Source organism: Dipodomys merriami, unplaced genomic scaffold (assembly GCF_024711535.1).
Source record: "Dipodomys merriami isolate MVZ:Mamm:240054 unplaced genomic scaffold, mDipMer1.0.p SCAF_56, whole genome shotgun sequence".
Lineage (NCBI taxonomy): Eukaryota > Metazoa > Chordata > Mammalia > Rodentia > Heteromyidae > Dipodomys > Dipodomys merriami.
This window is the reverse complement of record NW_027206135.1, coordinates 6,002,922-6,017,936: the sequence shown is the minus strand read 5'-3', so window position 1 is coordinate 6,017,936 and position 15,015 is coordinate 6,002,922. Positions and strand designations below refer to the sequence as shown.

Sequence of the window (15,015 nt, the reverse complement as noted above, 5' to 3'; positions counted from 1 at the left end):
AGTCCATAATCATGTCCATACTCTTTTCTTTTTCTTTTTTGTCGGTCATGGGGCTTGAACTCTGGGCCTGGGCACTGTCCCTGTGCTCTTCAGCTCAAGGCTAGCACTACACCGCTTGAGCTACAGGGCCACTTCCAGTTTTATGGTAGTTTATTGGAGATAGAGTCTCACGGACTTTCCTGCCTGGGCTGGCTTTGAATTGTGATCCTCATTTCTCAACCTCCTTAGTAGATCAGCTTATAGGTGTGAGCCACCATTGCTGGGCTATGTCCATAATCTTAGCATAAATCTTATCCAGAGAAATGCCTGAGACCCCAGAGCTTCCTACACTTGACTGCTTTGTGTGGGGTGTGGGGTGTGGGTGTGTTGGTCATCCACTTTTGGCTTTTTGCTGGCTAAATGGAGATTGCAGTCTCAAGGATTGTCTGCCTTGACTGGTTTTGAGCTGCGATCCTCAGACATCAAACTCCTGAGTAGCTAGGATTATAGGTATAAGCACATGGTACCTGACTTCAGTTTTCTTTGAAGGTGTTCTATTGCTTTATAGTCACTTCTGTCTCAATGAAATCTAGCTTTTGTCTAAAGTCTTCTCTGTTTAAAACTAATTTATTTATTTATTTATTTTTGTTGGTCCTGGGACTTTAACTCTGGGCCTGGGCGCTGTGCCTCAGCTCTTCAGTTCAAGGCTACTGCTCTACCACTTGAGCCACAGTGCCACTTCTGACTTTTTCTCTTTATGTGGTACCAAGGAATAGAACCTAGGGCCTCATGCATTTGAGGCAAGCACTCTACCACTGAGCCACCTTCCCTAAAACTAATTTCTATGTCTTCCCTGACAGTAAAACAAAATATGAGTTTAATTTTCAAAAAAAAAAAAAAGAGAAAAAGATATGACAGTATTGTTAGAGAAAAGAGTAAGAGACAATCTGACATCAATCATAGAGGAAAGCAAAGTAAAATAGGTAGGTACCATTCTAGTGGCTGGAAACAAAGGACCAGGGTGTACAACAGGAGGAACAATAATAAAACCATCATGATGAATTTTTTAAAAAATCGCATGCACAGCCAGACACCAGTGGTTCATGCCTATAATCCTAGCTATACTCAGGAGGCTGAGATGTGAGGATCACAGTTCAAAGCCAGCCCAGGCAGGAAAGGCCTGACACTCTTATCTCCAATAAACTACTCAGAAAACCGAAAGTGGTGCTGTGGCTCACGTGGTAGAGTGCTAGCCTTGAGCTGAAGAGCTGAGGGAAAGCGCCCAGGCCCAGAGTTCAAGCCCCATGTGTACAACAGTTAAGAAACAAGCATATGGGCTGGGAAGGTGGCTCAGTGGTAGAGCGCTTGCCTTGCATGCCTGAGGCCCTGGGTTCGATTCCTCAGCACCACATAAGCAAAAAGAAAAAAGCCAGAAGTGGCGCTGTGGCTCAAGTGGTAGAGTGCTAGCCTTGAGCTGAAGAGCTGAGGCACAGCACCCAGGCCCAGAGTTCAGGCCTCACAACCGGACCCAAAACAAAAACAACAACAACAACAAAAAAGAAACAAGCATATGTTAAATACTACATATTAACCCCAATGGATTGAGATTAACACTCTATTAAGATCTATCTAGGACATGACAAATTATACAGGATTCTAAACACTCACAGTGAGACCCAAAGATGATAATCTTAAGAGAAAATCACCAAATTGCAATACCTAAGCACCTCTTCATATGTGCATAAAGTAATATACATGCTGAAATGAATTCCAAAGATAAGGAAATAAAGAACCTTTTCTTGATTTGTCTTTTTGTTTTCTGATGACTCTGATTCTTTACCTCATATGTGGTATATACACATGCACATCAGACAGAAGGTGTGGGGAGGACACAGAATTAGTAGAAAACGGGAGCAAAAGTGCAGCAGCAGAGCCCACTGGCTACACTGGATATTGATGAAAGTGAACTACACAACTCATGGGCGGAGATGGGAGGGAGGGAATAGGAGAGAATGAGGAAATAGAGGATACTATGCAAAAGGAAGGAAATATACTTATTAACTAACATATGTAAAAGCAACCCTACTGTATATCACCTCTAAAACAATAATAAAGTAATTTTAAAAAAATTCATCTAGGAGCCAGGAGCTGGTGGCTCACATCTGTGATCCTAACTACTCAGTAGGTTGAGATTGAGATCTGAGGATCAAGTCCATAGGACTTAAACTCAGGGCCTGGGCAGCCAGGGCACCATTTCCTGTTTGTTTGTTTTTTTTCTGTTTCTGTGATACCAAGGAATTGAACCCAGGGCTTCAATGCATGCTAGGCAAGCATTCTTACCAGTAAGCCATATTCCCATCCCCTCCATGAGACTTTTTTATCTCCAGTTAATCACCAGAAAACCAGAAGTGGAGCTGTAGCTCAAAGAAGGAGAGTACTAGCCTTAAGCAGAAAACTTCTGGGACAGCATCCTGTCCTTAAATTTAAGCCCCATGACCAGCCCCCCCCCCCCAAAAAAAATCTATCTAGGAAGTGAAGGTATTATAGCTCAACTGGTCCAGAGTACCAGCTATAAGCAAAAAAAGCCAAGTGAATGTTCGAGGCCCTAACAACAACAACAAAAAATCCATCTAAAATTATTGTGGTGGATATATATGTATATGTATATATATATATATATATATATATATATATATATATATGTATAGACATATATTTGTTTCATCATATTTTTAGAAAAATATTTATGAATACAGACCAATTTTCAAATATGAATATTTGGGAGGAAAGTACTAGTTTTGAGTTCATATTTACACTGGGAGCCAAAAGGGGCTGCTGAATAAATGAAGTCACATGTTTGAACTGGGTCAAAAAATCAAGTCTGGTTCAAGGGCAGATTCTTTTTTTTTTTTTTTTTATGTCTTCTACATTGGAAAGAATGTGGAAGAACTGAAACCCTAATATGAAATGCTGGTGGAAATGTAAAATGGTACATCTATTTTAGAAAACTCACAGTTAAACTGGGACTGGGGATGTGGGAAGGAGGAAGCGGAGCAGGAGAGGGAAGAGGAGGAGGATCACCCAACTCAGTCATCCTCAGTCATTTTCTTTGGAAAATACCTAGGAATATAGGTATAGAGCACATCTTCATGAAGTCTTGCCCAGAGATGTTCACAGAAGTTCTATGTGTGATGTGTCCAAATGGGAAACAATGAAAAAGGTAATCAACAGATGAAAGATAATGCCCATACAATGAATATTACTAGAAAAAAAAGGAACAAGTCAGGCACTGATGGATCATGCCTGTGAGCCTACCTACTAGGAAGATGAAATCTGGAGAACTGCAATCCAAAGAGGTCCAGACAGAGAAGTTCACTAGACTCATCTCCAAAATCACCAGCAGAAAGTAGGGCTGTAGTCATGGTTCAAGTGATAGCTCACCAGCCTGTGCCTGACTTTGACTTCAAATCCCAGTGCCACACACACACACACACACACACACACACACACACACACACACACACACACACACACACACACCAAAGAAAGAAACAATGACAAAATAATAAGAACAAGATGAATCATAAAATAAGCCAAGTTAACATGTCACCAAACTCAGGTTCAGAAGCTTGTCCCACAGGAAAACCAGTATCTGAGATATGAATGTTAGGAGAGAAAGAAGAGTTCCTTCTGAGTGTCAGAAAGGACACGACACAGAAACTGAAAGGGTTCTACGGAAGCACAGATGCATGCCAGTTTCAAAAGTCTAGTTGCAGAATCAAATAAGCAAACAAACCAGGCCAAAAACAAAACAAAAGCTGATGATTCACACCTGTAATCCTTAGCTACTCAGAAGGCTGAGAACTGAAGATTGAAGTTCAAAGTCACCCAAGGTAGGAAATTCAATGAGGCACATATATCCAATTAACCACACACACACACACACACACACACACACACACACACACACACACACACACTCCACAAGTGGAGCTGTGGCCTTGAGCAAAAAGCCCAGACCTTGAGTTCAAGCCAAAGGAAAGAAGGAAAGAGGGATGGAGGGAGAGAGGAAGGAAAAAGAAAGAAGAGCAAAGAAAAAGAAAACCAAAACATTAGTCTTGGTCCACATGAACCAAGTCATCCCGTAGGGACCTCAACGGGTGCCTTCTTGCTGCTGGGCTCGCGCCTTCCAACCCGCTTAGCCCCAAGATCTCCAGTCCTGGCAGATTATTTTAAGAGAGGGGAAAAAAAGGCAAAAGGACCTTGTTTCCGCCCGGTTTCGAACCGGGGACCTTTCGCGTGTGAGGCGAACGTGATAACCACTACACTACGGAAACAAGCTACTGCCGGCCCTGATAGGGATAACCCTTGAAGCATAACCTTTCATCTTTGTATCGCTGCCTAGCTCACAATGAAAGTATTTAAACCCTGTTGTATTTTTCTACTTGATACTAGCATCAATTAATTGTACAAGGGGCTTTGTTTTGACTTGTCCATATCGACATCGCATGTACCTTAATCAGATTCACCTCTCGCTCAATTCTCTCATTCCCTTTCCTTGATTCCCAAACCAGTCTCAACAAGCTTCATTGGGCACCCCCCTCACCCAGCGTGGGGAAATATTCAGCAAGCTCGAGAGAGTCCGGCAGACACGGAGAACTGGAGAATGCCTGCACGATTAGGACCCCAGCCAGAATCCCTGAGGCGGTGAAGCAGCATGCCCAGACTTCCCCAATGTTCCTTGGGGAGACTTTCTGATCCTGTGGGTACAGGGGTGTGCACTGCTCTGGTCAGGCCACCCGAGGGCACTTAGCGCGTGTGTTCTGCCACGGGAGTGGAGAAAAATGCAGTCCCCCCCCCCCAGGACGCCCAAGTGATGGGCTTGGACTTGAGGGAGTTCAGGTCCTATTTGAAACAATAAACATTGAAACAACAAACCTCAGGTTTGTCTTTAGAAGGCACTTTTACATGTTCTCATTTTTTAAATATAATACGACAACAAAAGTATTAAAACCCTGTTGTATTATTTTTATTTGATATTAGCATCAATTATTGCAAGAGTTTTTGTTTTGGCATGTCCATATCTTCATCCCATGTACCTTATTCTGATTCACCCCTCCCAGACTCCCCCATTCCCTTTCCCTAATTCCCAGGCCAATCTCAACAAGTTTGGTTGTAAAAACAACACACACACACAGACGTACACTCACCCAACAGGAACTTTCACATTACTGGTGTTCAATTTTTAGTATATTGCTAATTGTTCACATACGCACTTGCAGAATTTTAATTGTATTGATCCCCTCATTTACTCTCACTTTCTCCATCTCTACTACCTTTTATTGTTAACTGCTTTCAATGAGTTTCCTGAGATGAATAAACCCTAGAAGAGAAAGGAAGCTAGAACCTATAGCAGAGGTGGATTGTGGGGTGACTAATCACAGGGGCTGTGTAAATGAGCTGGGAGAGAGAGTGTGAGACTCAGCCATGTCTGAGGGAGTGATGCTAGGTTGTAAGCAGAGACATTTTCAGATTACGCCACTTAAATAGAAAGTTTGTTTAAATAGGCTTAAACAACAAAGGGAAAATATTAATTCTATGTGCTAGGTATATGCAGGCTTCAGGAAAATCTTTATTTAGATTAGCCTTTCTTCCTCTATTTGTTGACTATTCTCAGGTAGATAGTGTACTCATACTCTAAAAATGTCCCAAATTCCCAACTTAGAGTACTGGCTTCATTGCTCATATCCAATGGAAGAGTGTTTATATCCTGCAGAATTCATTATTAGGCAGTAATCATACTGTGTATAAAATGGGTCAGATAGGCTGCTATCACTTGGAGACTACTCTTGAAGTTTCAGATAAAATCAATCCCTCTTAAATTAACTAACTGACAAATTCAAGGCCTCTCTAAAAGAAAAAGAGGTAGGTTTGCTGCAAACCACCCAGGCTGGAAAGTACTTGAGACTCTAACCTCACTATCGAAAAGCTGGAGTTGGAGGCCTGGCTCAAGTAATAGAGCACTAGCCTTGAGGGGAAAAAAAAGTGAGGAACAGTGCCCAGGCCCAGAGTTCAAGTCAGGATTGGCACACACACACGCACACACACACACACACACACACACACACACACACACACACACACACACACACACACACACACAATTGCCTGACCAGAAAACAAACCAAGATCACAGTGAAGAAAGCACTAAAATAAGCTACTAGGTCACAAGAGAGAAATGCTGTACTGTTTGGGGTAACACTTCAAGGTAAAAGTTCTCAAGAATAATTCAAGGGCTACAAGAATATTTACCTACTATGCCTCGCCTATTAAGCACGAAACCTAAATTTAAATTCAAGTATACTTCCTCCCCAAAACATTAATTTATGGGTATTTTAGAGATGGATAAAAATATTGGATATGTGCTAAATTGCAGACTACCTCCCAGATGAAAGGGTAGCAAGTAGCTTTAGGTGAAGAAAGCATCAACAATCAGGGCAAAAATAGAAAAGTATTGCTGGCAATATTTTCAGATAGGTTCTTTCCTTCTCTCGTCATTTTTTTTTTCTTCTATAATCTACGTGATGCTTCCATACCTACGGTTTCCTAGGTGGACTGGGTAGATTCTGAGTCAGACTAAGCTGATAGGAATCTAAGGAATGAGGAGGAGGGAGGTCATGAGTGCTTACTGAAGGAAAAGTGAGAGAAAGCCTGTGCAAGGAGCATTGGTTCTGGAGATGTGCAGCACAGGGAATATAGATAAGTGTCCTAAATTGGCTGTATAAAATGGGCCTCCGATGGAGGCAAAAAGGAATTTACTGGAAGTGGGCTGAAGGTAGAATAATATCAAGATCCAGTGGTCAGAGAAAGAAACAGAAAAACACATAGACCAGAGAATCAGAAAGTACTAGAGAAAATATGGCAGTATGACAGGAATATCAAAGCACTGCTCAACATTCAAATACTACAAGGTGTTCACAGTGGTAGGCAAGGATGGAGGACTCAACAGTAAAATCTCTTCTCCATGAAGACCACCACACCTTGCAAGGGACAAGTTCATGTTTGAGAAGGTAATTCAGTGATGCCCGAGGAGCAGACACTGTGCAAGTGGTGAGCCTTGAGCCAAGTTGTGGATTATGGGAGATGAGGGGATTGGGTGGGGTGAGGGTGGAGATGGTAGGTGTCAGCTGTGCTGCTGTGGGGATTCAAAGACGTGCTGTGGCTGAGGGTGGCATAGGGGAGACAGCAGTATTCATGGGGCATGGTAGCACTGGAAGTCCCGGGAGGTCCATGGTATGCACGGATGATAGTGGGACATGTAGGAGAGCTGAGAACAGGTGTTGTGGCCATTGGAAAAGTGTACTTGTGAGCTAGTTAGTGGTTTGGAGAGAGGGTAGTAACATTCAGGGTTAGGAGATGTCAGAAGGGGGGTTGATGGGGTGCCGGGACAGGATACAGGTACAGTGTGGTGGGGTGTGTGTTTGTGTGTGTTTGAAATGGTGTGAGGTGAAGGAGTAGTGGGCAAAGATGGAAGAAGGAATATTTTCTGTGTGACTGTGAGCGTGTGTGAGTGTGTGTGCACATGTGTGCATAGGCTAAGGGCCAAAATAAGATTTGGCAATGTACTGCATGGGCCGGGAATCGAACCCGGGCCTCCCGCGTGGCAGGCGAGAATTCTACCACTGAACCACCCATGCGCAGTCATCACAGGCCTGCTGCTCAAGGCACAGATGTGCTCCCAGGCTGGCCAGGCATAGCTGTTGCCTCCCTGCCCTCTTGGAGCAACTGCTGGCTTCACGTGTGCGCCAGGGTCCGCGGTGGCACAGGATGCATGATGGTACAGGGGGCCAGGCCATGGGCAAGTAGAAAGCAAGGCTGGCTCCCAGACGGTGGGCTCAGGAGGGGGCCGTGGGTGCCTACTGCTGCAGGGAGGGGGTGGGGTGGGCGGGGAGTGCACTTTCCCCATCCTGTGCTATCCCTGCTGGACTGCCGATTGGGTTCAGCGTTGTATGTCCGTCAGGACACTGGACGTGCCGTGCCGTGTGCCATGCGTGGCTGAGCGCCACACTTTCCTTGGCTACCTGCATTCTCCAAAGCGTGGATGTCCTCTCCTGACAAAGCTCGCCTGTCCAGTCCTCTCCTGTCCTGTCTGGTCCGACGTGCAGGTCAGCGGCATCACTCCTGGCGCCGAGGGGCTGCCCTGATATGTTCCTATGGCCCAGGCCAGGTGCTTTCTCCTTGGGGTACTTTGTGGTGTCCAGGTGCTGAGTGCTGGAGCTGTGGCTAGCCACCCACGTGACCCAGACTTAAGGCTTTGGCCCTATGCTCCACACTCCACTCACCTGAGCCATTGTTTCGGCTCGTCACCCCTACTCTGCTCTGCTCTGCTCTGCTCTACTCTACTCTGCTTTGTGCTGCCCTGCTCCCATTTCCACTTCCTGTCTGATTCCAGCGGCGGTGGTGGTGGTGGTGGTGGTGGTGGTGGTGGTGTTGATGGTGGTGGTGGTGGTGGTGGTGGTGGTCTGGCTATCACTGGTGTCTATTGCCTCACTGTTCCTCATTGTGAGAGGTGTTGGCCAATCTGGGAAGAGAAAGACATCCCCCTTCCCATTTCTGAGCCAAGCAGTCTCCAGAGGAGAAGGAGGTCCGTTTCCCAGCAAGACACCGATAGCATCACCCTCAGCCGGGTGCAGAGAGAATGGAAGGGGTTGGGGACATGGTAGGAAGACACGGAGGTCCCGAGAACTGTTGACCAGATCAGGAGGTCACCCTGGGCACTTCTAGAGTCCCCATCCCCCATGTGGCTTTTGGAAGAGTGACTGCCCAGAGACAGGCAGTGGGTCACACAGACCACAGACACACAGAGAGACACACAGAGAGACACACAAACACACAGACTCCCCCCCTACACACACACAGAATCGGATTGGGAGAATGACTCTATACCCCCACCCTTCACACACTACATGGTGTGTGCAGTGGTTGAGTAGCGGTAGGCAAAGCTAGTGCACAAGAGAATGGTGGCGTCACTTCTCCACTGAGACCAAACCTGCACGGGGCGAGTTTATGGAATGAAGTCTAGTGACATGTAATGAAGTACAGGCCCAGGCTCATACAGTGATGCCCAAGGAGCAGACGAGGTGCAAGTGGTGAGCCTTGAACCAAGTTGTGGGAGATGAGGAGTTGTGGGTGGGGTGAGGGTGGAGACAGGTGTGGGTGTCAGCTGTGGTGCAGTGGGGGTATTCGAAGACATGCTGTGGCTCTGGGCGACACAGTGAAGGTGGCCACGTGGACATGGGATGATTCTATGGGGAGTCCTGAGAGGTCCCTGGTGTGCGCGGATGATGGTGGGGCCTGGTGGGCGAGCAGGGAGCAGGTGTTGTGGCCACTGGGAAAGTGCAGTTTGTGGACTAGATAGGAGTTTGAAGTGAGGGTGGTCATGTCCATGGGTAGGAGATATCAGAGGGTGAGGAGATTGTGTGGCAGGCTGGGATGAAGGTGCAGTGTGGTGGGCTGCTTTTGTGTTTGTGTGAAATGGGTTAGAGTGAAGGAGTGGTGGGCAAGAAAGGGCAAAGGAATAGTTGTGTTTGGCAGTGCATGTGCGTGTGCATGTGTGTAAAGGAGGGAAGTAAGGAGCAGAGCACACACGGGAGCAAAATATGCTATGGTAGTGCTTTGCATGGGCCGGGAATCGAACCCGGGCCTCCCGCGTGGCAGGCGAAAATTCTACCACTGAACCACCCATGCATAGATGATGTGCTACTTCTGGATATGCCCCAGATGTGCTCCCAGGTCGGCGAGGCGAGGGCCGGCCCTTGCCTCCCTGCCCTGTGAGCAACTGCTGGCTTCAAGAGTGCGCCGGGATCCTGGATGGCACAGGGAGCCAGCAGCTGGGCAAGTAGAAAAAAAGGTTGGCTCCCAAACAGTCAGTCGGTCCAGGAGGGAGCGGTGGGGCGCCCGGTGCTGCAGGGAAGGGGCGTGGTGAGCGAGGTGTAGACTCACTCCTTTCCCCCTTGCCATCTGGGTCAGGAGGTGCAACGTGTGTCCGTCCCGCCCTGCCGTGCCATGCGGCGTGCTTCCGTGAGTGGCTGAGTGCCATGGTTTCCACAGCCACCAGTACTCTCCAAAGTGTGGATGCCGTCTCTTGACGAAGCTTGCCCGGCCTGGCTGGCCTGGCCTGGCCAGTGTGGTACGATGCACAGGTCAGAGGCACCACTTGCGGTGGCGCGGGGCTGCCCTGGTGTGTTCCCACAGCCCAGGCCCTGTGCCTTCCCTTAGGGGTGCTTTGTGGTGTCCAGGTGGTCGACGCCGGGGCTGGAGCTAAGCCGCCCTGTCCACTCATGCCGGTCATTGTGTTGGCATGGCTCAGCACCTTTGTTCCCTTGTTTTGCCCTGCCCTGCCCTGCGCTGCCCTTCCTTGTCCTTTTCCTGGGGTCTGGCTCTCACTGGCGAGCCTAGCCTGGGTGTGCCTCATTGTGAGAGATGTTGGCCAGTGCGGGCAGAGAAAGCAATGCAGCCAGCGCGTCCAACCCCAAGGCAAGCTGTCCCATGAGGAGGAGGATGGGAAGACAGGGAGCGCGTGAACCCCGGCAGGGTGCTGTGAGAACGGGATGAGAAAAGGGAACGAGTCAGAGGACGGGGTGGGGGGTATGTGGGGCAGAGACTGGTGAACAGGACAAGAAGTGGCACAGGGTTGTCCCCTAGAGCCTCGGTGTGCAGAAATGTGCGGCTTTGGGCGAGTGGCTGCCTGGGCCCTGCTGTGGTAAGCCGGTGCTGTGGGATGGGTGGGAGGGCTTTCCAAATGGCACAGGTGTGAGCGGTTGCTGGGCTCAGGGCAGCCACCAGTCAGTCTGTCTTTGTCACTGTGTGGGCTTGTTGGTTAGGGTTGTGTTGGTGGGGATCACTGGGCTTGAGTGTGTGTGTGTGTGCCCGCGCACAGGCGCGCGCGTGCGCATGTCTTTTGTTGTGTGTGCGGGTGTAGAACGGTGGGGGTAAGGGGAGATGGAAGGTGGAGGGCCAGCAGAGCAAGCCACTGGAGGAAAGAAGGAGGGAGCGGTAGATGGAAGGGGTGAAGCTCCACCTGAGTTGGTGGGTCGTGCGTGTGTGCGTGCCTGGGAATGGACTTTGACAGTGGGTGGAAGGCCCTGCCCGCCACCCCCGAGGGGAGGGAGGGAGAGGCGACAGGAGGAGCAAGATAGAAGGGAGGGTGGCAAGAAAGCGAGGGCAAGGCAGGAGGAGAAGGCAAGGTAGTGCTGTGATTGTTGGCTGGGGTGGGCGGGCCGCAGGCAGGGTTCCCTGAGTGTCTGTGGCCAAAAGACGAGGTTGTCAGGAGTGGGATTCGAACCCACGCCTCCAGGGGAGACTGCGACCTGAACGCAGCGCCTTAGACCGCTCGGCCATCCTGACGGCGAGGCGCAGCTGCTGGCTTCTCCACTCGCCTGGCCAGGGCCAGGCGTGCGCCCTGGCCCTGGCCGGGAGCCACGTTCCACCGGGGTGCGCTCGGCGCGCTGTATTGCCGGTCTGGGGGTCGGAGGGCAAACGGGGTCAGCGGGGAGGCTTAGGGTCTCAGTCCCGCGAGGTCCAGCGCACGCCCGCCCCCACAATCGAGCGGCGGCTGCGCGCGGCGTGCAAGCTGGAGGCGCGCAACCAGCCGCTGCGGGCCGGCCGGTGCTTCTTGCTCGGCTCCGCACGCACAGGCACCGAGGCGAAGGCGGCGGCGGCTGCGGCGGCGGCGGGCAGGTGACCCCGGCCGGCAGGTGGCCCCGGGTGGGTCCTTGGCAGGCGGGTGGGGCCGGGCTTGTGGGGAGAGCGCGGCCGCGCGTGCTTGGGCTTGGGCTTGGGCTTGGGGTCGGAGGCCAGATAGGGCAGATGCGAGCCCCAGGTCCGGGTCCGGGCGGCTGTGGGAGAGGGGCCTGTGTCCCGACGGCAGGCGGCGTCATCCTCGTTAGTATAGTGGTGAGTATCCCCGCCTGTCACGCGGGAGACCGGGGTTCGATTCCCCGACGGGGAGGCCGCTGTGGCGTTCTTTTTGCCCACCACCCAGCGCGGCCTCTCTGCTCCAAGGCGTCCTCACTTCAGCAGCTCCAGGCCCCCTGAGCCAGCGCCCGAGCGCTCGCCTTCCACCTCTCGCTCGCCGTCGTCGGCGTCTGCCGCCCAGCCACCAGTCGGGACTCACAGACGAGCCGGCGAGCGGGCCCTGCAAGTGGGGGTGCTGGGCTGCGGGTCGGACCAAGGGAGACGCTGTGGCTGTCGGCCGTCGCGTCGCCGCGCCCGCGTCCAGCCCGCAGGCGTGCCGCGCAGGGCTCGGGAGCAGTCAGGCGGCGGGAGCTCGGAGGGCGCCCCGCAGGAACCAGGAGGCTAGGCTGGACCCAACCCGTCCCTTTGCGTGGCTGCGGGGCAGCCAGCAGCTTCGGGCGTGGCGCAGGACGGGCCGTGCGTGTGTGGCTCGGGCTGGCCCGGCAGCGCCGCGTGTCCCAGCCCACAGAGAAGTGAGGTGCGAGACACGCGCTCCCCCCCACCCGCACCCGCACCGGCACCGGCACCCGCACTCCGCAACCCCCGCCTCCTTCCCCGCAGGAGCTGTGGCCCGCGCCCGTCGCCGGCGTGCTGTGTGCGCTGGCCGTGGCGTGTGGCGTTGGTGGTATAGTGGTGAGCATAGCTGCCTTCCAAGCAGTTGACCCGGGTTCGATTCCCGGCCAACGCAACGCTGCAGCACCAGGCGACTCAATGCAGCCGGCCGACCTTTTAGCCAGCTCCAGCTGTGGCTCGGCCTGCGCGCGGGAGGAGAGGGCGTGGGTGCCGGAGTGCACGCGTGTTGTGTTGGACACTGCCGCAGCCGGCCAGGATTGCGGGCTGCTCGCGGCTACAGGCAGGAGGAGAGCTGCCGCTTGCTTTGCCTTGCCTTGCCTTGCCTTGCCTTGCCTTGCCTTGCCTTGCCTTGCCTTGCTGTGCCTTGCCTTGGCTGACGGGGAGGGACGAGGGAGGAGGAGTGGAGACGGGCAAAGGGGGGAGGCGGAGGGGGAGGGCGAGGGGGAGGTCGGCCAGGCAACCGGCTCGCCAGTGTCCTTGTCTTTTTGGCCAGCCATACCTCCAACCCACGGGGCCGGTGGATGGCAGGTGTCCAGAGGCGGTGAGTGTCCGGCAGCGCTGCTGGGTTGCAGGACGAGTGCTCCGTGCAGGCAGCGGCACGCTCCCTGGTGGTCTAGTGGTTAGGATTCGGCGCTCTCACCGCCGCGGCCCGGGTTCGATTCCCGGTCAGGGAAGCCTTTCTTCTTCCTTTCCCACTTTCACTTGCCTTCTTCACTGCCCTTCCACTTCCCAGCTTGCCTCCACCACACAACTCCACCCACCCCCTTTTGGGACTAGCGCTCCTCCCAGGCCCCAACCAACTGCGCACTCACCCTTCCTCCTGCAGGCAGCATCACTGCTTGCCTGCTTGTTCCCCGGCCTGGTACCCCACCCTGCCACCTTCAGCTTCTTCCCTTTGCTTTTCCCTTCCTTAGCCAACATCTCCCTTTCCTCATCTGGCCACCCCAGAACTCGCCCGGCCTGGCCAGCTGAGAGAGGAATGCTGACACTGCACCAACACCACCAGCCTATCCTAGCAAGAGTGTGCTTGTGAGCAGCAGCGCTAGCGCGCGCACATACACACACACACACACACACACACCATCCACACCTGAGTCAACCGCCTGACTTCCTTCTTGAATCTTACTGAGCCTCTACTCACCTTTCTCCAGCCTCAGCCCATCGCAATCTCCAAACCCAGTCTTCCAATCCACCACTCACTCACCCCACACTCCCCCACTGGCCCATCCACTGCCTGCCTCTCTCCCTTTCCCTCCTAATCTTACCCTCCCTGCCTCCTTCCCTCCTGTGTTGCATCACTCCCTCCGTCTTTCACTCCTTCTGTCCCTCTGGTCCTGCTCTCCTTCCTTTCCTACCACCCTCAAGGACTCCCTCACCTCACTCACCTGCTTGTTCACTTGCATATCCCCTTCCCCCTGAGCTGCTCCCCCCCACCCCCAACCCTAAGCTCAGGCATTCTTCCCTCTGGCTCATTTGATCACCTGCTCACTCCAACATATACCAAGTCTCTCTCCGATTCTCTCAGGCATCTATCTCCCTTCCTGCACACCTACCCTTCCCTTGCTCTAGCTGTCACTTGTGCAACCTCCAGCTCACTCACTCACTCATTCACTCACTCGTTCACTCACTCACTCACTCACTCCCGGGCTGCCCTCATTCATCCCCAGTACATTCCCTCATGCCGCATACACTCGACTCTTCTGGGCGCTCACTCCTTCAGTCACCTGCTCATGCTGTGCTCTATCTACGTACCCAATCATCTAAACTCCCTTGGTCTGCAGTTCACTCGCACCTCTACCCAGCCACCTACCTGCTCACCCACTTGCTCAGCAAGTCACTGTGTACACACATTCCTTCATCAAGCCACCCAGTCACACCCCCCTTCACCCTCCTCTTCACCCAAATACTCTCTAGAGCCGTCTCATCTACCCAACCCCTTGCCCACTCCATCAATCCCTGCTTAACTCACACATCTCCCTACTCAACCTTCCACACCCGTCACTCACTCACTCACTCACTCACTCACTCATTCAATCATGTTGTTCATTCATTCATCGCCAGACTTATTATTCCCTCTTCAACCCCCCCCACACTCACACACACACACACACACTTACCCCTACTCTCGCACACCAACTTTCACCAGCATTTACACGGCGGCTCACATGTCCGACCCCATTCAGTCACCTACTCACAGACTCAACAACCCATTCACTGCATCCCCATTCACCCCATTATGTACCCGCCCATTCCCTCACTCTGACACTCCTGAATCCACTCATTCCCTTCCTCCCTCCCTCCCTGCCCCATTTCCTCACTCCCTCCTTCCCTGCCTGTGTCTCTCCCTCCCTCGCTAACTCTCTCTTTTCCCATCCCCCTCCTCCCTGTCCCTCTTGCCCTTATTCCCCCCCCCACCCCCTCACTCATTGGTGTTATTTCTGGGATGGC

General features: G+C 52.0%; 7 non-coding genes across 7 annotated transcripts; 3 read left to right on the top strand and 4 right to left on the bottom strand.

The window, feature by feature from the left end:
* Positions 1 to 4,243: 4,243 nt before the first annotated feature.
* Positions 4,244 to 4,316, bottom strand: Trnav-cac (transfer RNA valine (anticodon CAC)). Its single transcript has one exon. It is a non-coding gene; the product is annotated as a tRNA-Val (tRNA).
* Positions 4,317 to 7,605: 3,289 nt separating this feature from the next.
* Positions 7,606 to 7,676, bottom strand: Trnag-gcc (transfer RNA glycine (anticodon GCC)). The gene has a single exon. It is a non-coding gene; the product is annotated as a tRNA-Gly (tRNA).
* A 1,979-nt stretch (positions 7,677 to 9,655) lies between these two features.
* On the bottom strand, positions 9,656 to 9,726 carry Trnag-gcc (transfer RNA glycine (anticodon GCC)). The gene has a single exon. It is a non-coding gene; the product is annotated as a tRNA-Gly (tRNA).
* A 1,576-nt stretch (positions 9,727 to 11,302) lies between these two features.
* On the bottom strand, positions 11,303 to 11,385 carry Trnal-cag (transfer RNA leucine (anticodon CAG)). Its single transcript has one exon. It is a non-coding gene; the product is annotated as a tRNA-Leu (tRNA).
* A 532-nt stretch (positions 11,386 to 11,917) lies between these two features.
* On the top strand, positions 11,918 to 11,989 carry Trnad-guc (transfer RNA aspartic acid (anticodon GUC)). The gene has a single exon. It is a non-coding gene; the product is annotated as a tRNA-Asp (tRNA).
* A 621-nt stretch (positions 11,990 to 12,610) lies between these two features.
* Positions 12,611 to 12,682, top strand: Trnag-ucc (transfer RNA glycine (anticodon UCC)). The gene has a single exon. It is a non-coding gene; the product is annotated as a tRNA-Gly (tRNA).
* Positions 12,683 to 13,169: 487 nt separating this feature from the next.
* Positions 13,170 to 13,241, top strand: Trnae-cuc (transfer RNA glutamic acid (anticodon CUC)). Its single transcript has one exon. It is a non-coding gene; the product is annotated as a tRNA-Glu (tRNA).
* Positions 13,242 to 15,015: the final 1,774 nt, after the last annotated feature.